General features: G+C 32.2%; 1 non-coding gene across 1 annotated transcript; it reads right to left on the minus strand.

The window, feature by feature from the left end:
• Positions 1 to 5,811: 5,811 nt before the first annotated feature.
• On the minus strand, positions 5,812 to 5,888 carry LOC112428565 (small nucleolar RNA SNORD81). The gene has a single exon (XR_003020571.1). It is a non-coding gene; the product is annotated as a small nucleolar RNA SNORD81 (small nucleolar RNA).
• Between the last annotated feature and the right edge of the window lie 5,089 nt (positions 5,889 to 10,977).

The raw sequence follows: 10,977 nt of genomic DNA on the forward strand, positions 1-10,977 counted from the left end.
TCAATTAAATATCAATATAAGAGTGTCGTGTGAATAAAGAAAGCAGAAGAACATGATTAGTAACAGACAAGAAACTGCTCACCACATAAATGTTGTCGTTTAGGAAAGGACAATTGAAATCACAGGTTTTGGGTTTTTTTAGTGAAATATAAAGCAATTAATTATAAAAAGTAAGAACACAAAGCAGAAATCTAAGAACTTATATGAGTTTGAAGACAGCAGATAGCTGAAATTGAGCTCACAGAACTCCATTCTGAAAAAAAAAAAAAGAAGAAAATATATAACTGCCACAGAAAGTAAAATTGAAGAAAAATCATTGAAAAAATATTAAGAAATGACAATAAGTGATTCAGAAGCTAGAAATGAGACAAGTAAACGAAATGTGTTAGAAATAAATACTTTTTTAAAAAAATTAGAAAAAATAACATAAAGCACAAATTTGATTCAATATATGTATAGCTGGAGTTTCTGAAGTGAAATTCAACTATTATAATAATTAATTATAATTTAGGAACATTTTCTAAAATTAAAGATGCCACAAAACTCCTCCAAAGAGCATCCACTATACCAGGAAATATTTGCCCACACTTGTCAACACTGGAATATACATTACTTAAGTTGCAGGACTTAAAAAAAACAAAAAAACAAAAAAAACCCTATGGTCACTTTTAAAGGGAAAATTGCATCAGGCTCTGGCAACTCTATAATATTCAAGAACAGATGACAATGGAGTGATAGTTACATGATCCTTAAAAAAAGGAAGTGTAAGCCAAGCACAAACCTAACAGTCCTCAGAAACAAATGTTTTAGTTGGATAGTTTGGAGCGTGCAAACTTATTTGGGGAAAACTACTGAAGAAAAACCTTAGTGAATTCAAATATGACTGGTGAAACTATAAGAAAACTTAGTGCCAATAAATCTGCACTATGCAAATGTTAAAGGAAGTTCTTCCAGCAGAAGAAAAATAATGCCAGATGGAATCTTGGAAAAAAATAGCTCCAAATATGGGATATTTGAAGGTAAGAATGAAGGACATTTTTAAAAATTTTATTTAAAGGAAAAACTGAAGGAAAAATAATAATGTATTGTTGGATTATAACATGTAGAACCAAAATATAAAATACAATTTATATAAGAATAAAAGAGGATAAATGAAAGTATAAGTTCTTATATTGTATGTGAAGAGCTATGTTACTATTTGAAGTCAGATTATAATGAGATAAGATGGACATTATTAACCCAAGAGTAGCCACTAAAATTTAAAACGTAGTAGGAGGTTAACAGGCAATTGGAGATAAAACAATATACTCAATATTTTTGTCTAAAGAAGACAAAAAATAGGGGGAAAAGGAAAATCAGCAGACAGAAAACAACCAGATGATTCTTTAAAATCCAATCATGGTACATTAAGTGTAAATGAAACAAATACTCTAATTAGAAGAGCTTTTAGAAGTGGATTTAAAAAAGAAAATTTAACTTTGTGCTGCCTAAAAGAATCTCATTTTAATTTAGAGAGTAAGATAGGCTAAAATAAAAAGAAAGATGATATAATAGTACAAAATTATTCATAATAAACTGGATAGCTATATTAATATCTGGAAAAAGAGACTCTAAACATAATATCACAGATTGTGAAGGAAATTTCATAATAATAGGTTAAGTATTAATCAAGAAGATATAATAATCCTAAATGTTTATAACATTTATAACAGAGTTTCTAAATATATAAGTTAAAAAATGACAGAATTGAAAATACAACAGACAAATTGACAATTTTAGGTGGGGATTTTAAACACCCCTCAGTCATTCATAGTCTATAGACAATAATGATATAGAAAACTTAACATAATCAGTTAACTTGCTTTAATTGACATTTATAGAACACTCAACAACTGCAGAATATTATTTTCAAGTGCACATTGTACATTCACCAAGAGAGATAATAATTCGTAATCAGATGAGTTTCAATATAAAAGTTTGATATTGCATACAGCGTGTTCTCTTATAATAATGAAATTCATTTCATAAAGATATTTGGAAAATCCCTAGTATTGGGATGTTAACATACTTCCAAATAAAATAGAAAATAAAATAAATAGCATGGGAAATTTTAAAATATTTTGAAGTAAATAAAAATAAAAGGCAACTTATTAATAATTCTGGAGCATCGTGGTTTGCAATAAAATTTTAGCTTTGAATTCTTATACTGGAAAAAAAAAAGGTCTAATATTATAATTTAAGTTGCTCTTCTCAGAAACCCAAAATACAAGACCAAAGTATGTCTAATGTAACTAGATGAAAAGAAAATATAATAATAAAATTAAAGTCGATGAAAAAGAAAAATATAGAAATGTCAATAAAATAAAAATTGATGCTTTGAATTGAATAAGAAAATTGATACATCTTTGTATATCAATAAAGAATAAAAGAGAATATAAATAACTGATTCAGAAATAATAGAGGGGATATGACTGAAGACATTAAATGAATTATTGTTTACAATGAGCAACTTTTGACAATAAAAAATGCACATATTCATTACCACTCAGCATATGAGGTAAAGTTGTAATTTAACATTTGATGTCTAATTTTATTTTCTATGTTCTTAATTGTTACATGAATTGCTGCCAATTATATTGCTTTCTTTTAAATATTTTGAAAAGTATAACTTATAGAATTGCCAATAAGTAGGAAACTTAGATACTACCTTTTACCATCCTTTATTTTATTTCAATGTAAACATAACTTTTATTGATTTATATTTTCTTTAAGTAATACAATTTTTAAGAAATTGTACAGGTTTCATAACATTTTATTGTCATCCTGTGCTTAGGTTTTTCTGCCAGAATGGAAAAAAATATATATGTTAGTGGGCTAAAGAGAGAGGGAAAGTGAGTAGAAGGGACAACACGTAAGAATGATCTAATATTAGAAATAAGTGCATTTTTACCTAAGAAATTTATTGTTAAATCTATGATTTTATATTAAAAGAGGTCTCCGAAGATACTCTGTTTAACCCATGATGGTATCCAAAATGTAGTAACAAATTTATCTTAGTAAAGACCATCTGATTCATTTCACTGGTGCCGTTAAAATCATCGATTTTTAGAACACGTAAATGAATGGATAGTTTGTGGCTCATTTTATCATGACTTAAATTGATTAATTTATTGACTACCTTTCTCCTCTGGGCAGAAATATTCTTATCTATCTCCTGTCTGTCACTCAATAACCAGGACTAATAAGTACTTCTCACATCCAAAGATTTAATTAGAACAAGAGTAAATAACTGAGAGAAAGTGTCAATACACAGAGAAAGAAGTCCAGTCAGTTTGATCATCTACCTTTCTTACACTGCAGTGTGTTAGTTCAAAACTCCACTTGAACATCTCCCACATGCTGGGATAGGTACCATCATGTAGATGCTTCCTAAAATTAGCTAGTAGGTGAATTTCTTTTACTAACAACTTAGTCACAACATATGATAAAATGCCCAGGTATTCTAAAATGCCACACATGTTGATGCATTCCTTTCAAGAAAGGCATCAGAAAATATTTGTATAGGGATTGTTGTTTAGGTTGGACCTCTAATGAAGATCAGGTCTATCCAACAAGGAGTAATGAAGAAACAGGGAGTAGGAGGTAAAGCAGTACAATATAAATAAGTATGCAAAGCAGTGAATGGCAGGTGTTTTGTGATTAGTATATTAATACACTGGCAACACAGAGGGTAGTTTCAGTGAAGAGGTATTTTGACATCAAATGCAGAGCACCTTTATCATTATGCTGACGAGTTTAGAAGAGATGACATTGCAATTATAGTTGGGGTCTTCCACAACAGTCCAATTGAGAATGAAGATCTTAAACGTCATTATCATGGCTGGAAGGAACAGAAGATAACAGACGACAAGGGAAAATTTCATTTTGAAATGGTGTGGGGAAATCCATATTTTATGTCAGAATTTTTAGTTGTTCAAATTAAACCTTGAAAAAAATTGAAATATGTATTCACTTATAAATTTAGAACATCTATATAAGACCCCATAAAAAAGCTAAGTGTTATTCATCCATAAAAAAGAATGGAATTCTCTCATTTGCAGCAACATGGATGGAACTGGAGTTCATTATAATAAGTGAAATAAGCCAGGCATAGAAAAATAAGTATTTCATCTTCTCACTCATTTGTGGGAGCTAAAAAGTGTAGTTCAATAGGTAGAGAGTAGAATGGTGGTTACCACAGGCTGGGAATAAAAGAGAGGAGGAGGGGGATGAAGAAAATTTGTTTAATGGGTACAAAAATACAGCTAGATAGAAGGAAGAGTTTTTAGTATTTGATAATGTAGTAGGAAAATTGTAGTAAACCACAATTTATTGTATATTTTTAAATAGACGAGAAGAATGGTAATGTTCTCAACACAAAGATAAAATAAATGTTTGAGGTTATGGATGTCCCCATTATCCTGATTTGATCACTACACATTGTATACATGTATAAAAATATCACATGTATCCTAAAGTATTTACAACTATGTTATAGCAATTAAAAAGCTAAGTGATAAATAAAATTTTGATAAAATATTTTAATACAAGTAATTAGCTGAAGTGTTGATATCTTATATAGATAGACATGTGTGTATATTTAAGTATGTGTGCACATGTATTATGTTGATGCAAAACATAAAAGTTGTGGGTTTTGCGATTGGCAGTGATAGCAAAAACCACTATTGCTTTTACGCAAAGCTAATATGTGGAAAGTTTAAAGTGAACAATCCAATAGGAAAATCAACAAAGATTCTTGATATGGTTTGACTGTGTCCACACATAAAAATCTAATCTTAAATTGTAATCCCCCAAATCCCCACATTTAGAAACTATGTGGAGGTAACTGAATCATGGGGGCAGTTTCCCGCATGCTGTTCTCGTGATAGTGAATGAGTTCTCACGAGATCGGATGATTCTGTAAGTGCTCGGTAGTTCCTCCTGTATTCATTCTCCTTCCTCTCACCTTTTGAAGAAGGTGCCTTGCTTCCCCATGCTCTTCTGCCATGATCCTAAGTTTTCTGAGGCCTCCCCAGTCAAGCTGAACTGTGAATCCATTTAACCTCTTTCCTTTATAGATTGCCCAGTCTTGGGCAGTGCTTTATAGCAGTATGAAAGCAGACTAATGTAACTCTGAATAGGTAATTCACAGAAAAATAAATGCGAATAACAGAAATATTCATAAAACATGTTTAACTTTACTAGTAATAAGTTGCAAATAGAAAATAACATAAACCATTATTTTTGCTAGTTAATTGCTAAAACTGAAAATATCTTAAATAGTGCAATATTGGTGAGGTCATGGGAAACCGGACACGTTCTGGCATTCTGCAATGGGTAAGAAGACGGGCTCTGAAGTCATCATGAAGAGGACTCAAACCATTTTCCAGCTGAGTCACTTTGGGTAATCTGCCTATCAGATCTTAGCCCTCAGTATTTCCTCTTTCTGAAATTCACTCACTCAGTCATCGCCATGGTTCTCTACCTCACTTGATATAGTTTGCTACTAAAATATTAGCATGTTAGAACTGTCAGCCTGATCACATGTTTAAAATAGCAACACCAAATTTTATATTATTACCCACTATTCCTTACTCTATCTAAATTTACCTGTTAATCTTTACCAAGACCAAGAAAATGTATTTATTTTAACTACTTATATCCTCTGGTAGATTATAAACTCCATGACCTTGGGGCTTATCCATGTCTTCGTTCACCAAACAAAATAGTCAACATAGCAGAGCAGACATCCAATAGTTACATGTTTTTTTACAGGATATCTGACCTGTTATTATTATCAAATAATCAGTGAGAGAGTTAAAGTTGGAGTGAGATTATCATATATCCAAAAGCTATTTTTGAATAAATGAATACATGAGTAATACACAGCTGGGGTCCTAATTTTGCTCATTCATAAAATCAGGATAATGAGAACGGCTTCCTATGGTCATTTTGAAGGTGTTTAAATATGATTCGATGTCCAGCGCAGTTTTTAGTGCTTTGTTATCACTAAACATGTAATTGAAATTTTTATTTCTTATTGCTTTTCTACAATTTCAGTGATTTTCCTTTTTGAAGAATCTGATTAGTGAAAACAATTTATTTTAATGCTTCCTTTGGACTGCTTTCTTGATTTCTTTCTAAATGTATCCTTTTTAGGTCTTCTGATTGCATATATCATTGTTTTCAACATATTTTTTTATATTGCTGTAGGTTAGTAAAGGTTTTAAATTGCAGTGGGTCTTCATTAGGAAATTATATTGAAAAATATTTTGGGTAGTATAGTTTATGAGGACTAAGCTCTGATTTGTATCTTGCCCGAATTCCTACCTAAGGGGTCTGGAGAGTCATGTCCTACAAATCATAAATTCTCATTAGGTTGGTTTTATGTAACCCTATATACCGTGACTTACTTTCCAACATGACTCTGACATAACATTGCAAGACACGGAAGAAAATAAAAATAAAAATATTTTACCCCAAAACATGTATCTTTGCCATATCTTGAAATGGCCCTGCAAAGCTGTACTTTGTAGGGGAAAATTTGCATAGCTAGATCTTTTTCCTTCGGGCCCTCTCAATCCTAAAGAGATCAACTAAAAGTCTAGCACCTTAAAGATCTGAATACAAAACATTTGTCATCTACTGTCTCTAAGGGCGGCCACTATAAGACTTCAAAAGAACCTTGGTCCCCACAATCTTTTATCTTAACCTGAATGTTTCCTTACTATCCATCCTTGGTCTTTAGACAACTCAACCAATTGTCAACCAGAAAATATTTAAATTGACCTATAGCCTGGAAGCATTCCCCCCTCCCAGCTTTGAGTTGTCCCACCTTTCTGAACCAAGCCAATGTACTTCTTAGATGTATTTGATTGATGTCTCATGCCTCCCTAAAATGTGTACAACCACGCTGTGCCCCAACCACCTTGGGCACATGTTCTCAGAACCTCCTGAAGGCTGTGTCACGGGCCATGGTCACTTATATATATTTGGCTCCAAATACATCTCTTCAAATATTTTATAGAGTTTGACTCTTCTCATTGACATTTAAAATACTATTGAAGGATGATCTTTAATCACTGTTGTTATGATGATTAACAATTGCAGTAACTGAAGGATACAGACTGTCTGCATCAATAGTACAAACATTCTTTGATAAAATTATTTTCTGCCAAAGATTATGTTCATTTATTCCAAAGTACATAGGATAGCAGGTTTACAAAATGTAAAACATGAGAAAGGTTGCTATATCTGATCTTTATACATTATTAGATATTTTCAGTGTTCCTGGCAATATTTTGTTGTTGTTCTTCCGAATTTGCTGTCATGGGAAAATGAGCATAATACAAATATTTTTTGTTTTATTCAAGAGATTAGGAACTGTCTGGCAAAAGCTGCACAGTTCTACTCATGTGATTGATTTCAACACAACTCAGATAGTGGTTAAGGAAATTTAAGAATTATAATCTCATAGCTAGAGGATATTTGACTTTACATCGTTCTGTGTTCCAGTAAATGAACCCTGAGAATTAGGCCACCCTAGAGAGGCTTTATAACCTCAGGCTGACTCTGATTTTGGAAAGCCATTTACTTTCAGTGTCCTCATGTATAAAATGTGGACTGCTTGGATAATCATCACTTCTTATCTAGATCTATGATCCATTCCTTTATAACTTGCTTTTATGACTCCATGAGTGGGACACAGAGTTCTGCATAACCATCTGCAAATCCTTGCTGAAACTCTGGGAATTTCCTTGAGTGTTTGATTAAGATATACAGACAAAGGAAGAATATTTTATAAAAGCAGTTTTGGTAATCTTGAAAATGTTTGTGTCAGTATAGAGAAATACATATTGCACCTCTAAGGGACAGTAGAAAATGTACTTCTTTAATATTTTCAGATAGGTCATACCACATTAGTCAGAATTATTATCTCCTGTGAATTCCTACAGTATTTTAACATATGCATCCGTCATATGGAATGTTAAAGACAGGAATTTTTTTTCACTTAATCCTGATTACATCTGATCAACTTTTGTTTATAAACATATTTTGTGAGAATTTGAAACACTCAAAGCCAAAAATTGAAAAGGTGTTCTTTTGAAGCAAATGTGGACCCACTGCATAAATTTTATCAAAATCTTAAGGTAATCATATCTCCTAAAACCTGGAATTACATGTCTGTCTTTCATTGTTCAAAAACTAAAACTTATTTTCAAAATAGTTCCTGATGACTCTGACAGGAAACATTTGCCTGAACATGTTATTTTATTAACCCTTGTTAAAATGTTATGATAAGGAAATTATTATGAGTGAAACCATTTCAGTTGCAATGGTTTGCAGATTAATTTTACCAAGAGATGCTGGCATTCTAGAACATATTTTTCTCATCACCATGGGGAGAAGTGAACAGTAGCAAATTTTAGCTCATAAGCAAGGACTACAGGACAAGAAGCTTTTAACAAATAATATAGATACAATGGGCAGAGCTTAAATAAATAAGAAGAAAAAGGATGTCTTGAATTTTGAAGGAGGAAATTTTTCCACACTGAGCAAGCAAATTAATTGAGATACAAGTGAAGAAGCTCTCCTCTGGTGAGTTTCATATTCAGAAAAGCACAGGGTTCCCTAGAATGACATCTTTGGTCAAGAAATGCTAGAGAGTTCTGTTCTCAAGTCCGAGGCATTTTTCCCCTGTCTCTCCTCTATTTTCTTTCCATTTTCCAATGAATAAGTTCTTAAAGATGTATTTTCTAGCAAAGAATGCAGTTTTTATTTATTCTGATTTCTATGAAGACTAAAGTTTGATAATTGTAGGAGAATCTTATAGAGCTATTAGCCTCTTTGATGTCTTGCAAGATTATTTTTTGTTCACATCTCAAATACTAATCTGTTTGTCCCTTTTATTAGAATTATCCATACTTTCATCAAATCTTCCTTTTGACTAAAGCTACATATATGAAAAGAGGGAACTTTTTAGGGGAAAAATTTAGTTGTCCCTCAAAATATTAGTGTTTGCAATGCAAAGAACAGGCAATTGCTTAGTAATACATGTTGTTAGTGAGGTTTTATCTTTTATTTATTTATTTAGGTTATTTAAAAATTCTCATATCAATTTATTTAGGTTATTTAAAAATTCAGGGCTTTTATATCTTTGATCATATCATGTTTATATCCTAAAATATGTATTTATTTATTTCTATCTTATCATCACTTTCATGTAACATATCTGTTGTCTTTATAGACACTATTACCAATTTGTATATGTCTTTTTGGTAAGAAAAAAGATCAGAAGCTGAGTAAATAGGATTCCCAAGGTGAGATTGGATTAAATAATATCGTTTTACCCTAAAGTCTAGAAGTCATTTGAATCTTCCTCCATATTCTATGCATTTATTAACTGATAAGAAGCAAATAATACAATGTGTTACTCTTATTCACATCTCACGCATTCATGTGTCTCACTTGAAATAGGGCAGATAACTTAAAAGAACAAACATTAGAAGGCTGAGGCGGGCAGATCACAAGGTCAGGAATTTGAGACCAGCCTGGCCAGCATGGTAAAACCATGTCTCTACTAAAAATACAAAAAAATAGCCAGCCATGGTGGTGTGCTCCTGTAATCCCAGCTACACGGGAGGCTAATGCCTAATCTTGAACTTTTCTACCTATCAGAATTGTGAGTCCAGTAAACCATTTTTTCCTTATAAATTATCCAGACTCAAGTATTATTTTATAGCAACACAGAATGGACTAAGACAATGGGAATTTTTTCTCCATACTTTAGTACTAGATTAAGAAACAGTTCCTGGAAAACAGTAGATGCTCAATAATTATCTGTTAAATGACATCAAGTCAGGCAATATTTAAATCTTCTTCTAGACTATTTGAACAATAGAGAAGTGATGACCATTTTGTTGTCTAGTGCTATGCTTAATATGGGGTATGGAACATGGTAGGTGCCCAATAGATATTTCTTTTTATGAGCATATTACTTTATTACAAAGCATGTTGTAGCATTATAAGCATGCAGTTAAAATGGAAATTGTGGGATTCCTAAAATCAAGATACTTTTAAATGTAGGATATAATTAAAAAGATGATTAATTTTTAAAAAGCTGAGATAAGAATTATACCCAGGATAGGATGTAAAATAAAAGAGAGCTGAACTGTGTGAGCTTCACAGTGTTGTACTATGTTTCTTTAATTTAGGAGGAGATCCTCAGTAGCTCTGCCCCTCAGGACCATTTAGTACTTGATTTTTTTCTTATCTCTGCTACTTCACATGAGATGTAATATTTAAGTAAAAATCACTGCTCAATGAATGCTTTTAAAGCTGAACTGTTTAAAAGAACTAAATTACCTCACTTTGTTTCAAACACATTTCACTATAAAAATGTTATGTATTAAAATCAATAACATAAAACTAAAACAGACTAACATCATAGGAACACTATTTTATACATGATTGGTTAAAAGGCACTTCTAAATAAATATTATTTCATGATAAAATGTGATATTTTTCTAATTACTTAAATCCCCAAAACTTTAAAATTATTATCTAAACCTGATCATATTGGAAGATCTTGATTGGAATTAATTTCAAACCTTCTCGGGGTTTGGTCAGTACACTAGGCTGTGAGTTTACTTATCTCATAGTTGTCATATTTACTTACTTATTTATTTATTTTTGAGACGGAGTCTTGCTCTCTCGCCCAGGCTGGAGTGCAGGGGCGCCATCTCCTCTCACTGCAAGCTCCGCCTCCCGGATTCATGCCATTCTCCTGCCTCAGCCTCCGAAGTAGCTGGGACTACAGGCGCCCACCACCACGCCCAGCTAATTTTTTGTATTTTTAGTAGAGACGGGGTTTCACCATGTTAGCCAGGATGGTCTTGATCTCCTGACCTCGTGATCCGGTTACTCGGCCTCCCAAAG

This window comes from Macaca nemestrina, chromosome 6, assembly GCF_043159975.1.
Source record: "Macaca nemestrina isolate mMacNem1 chromosome 6, mMacNem.hap1, whole genome shotgun sequence".
Lineage (NCBI taxonomy): Eukaryota > Metazoa > Chordata > Mammalia > Primates > Cercopithecidae > Macaca > Macaca nemestrina.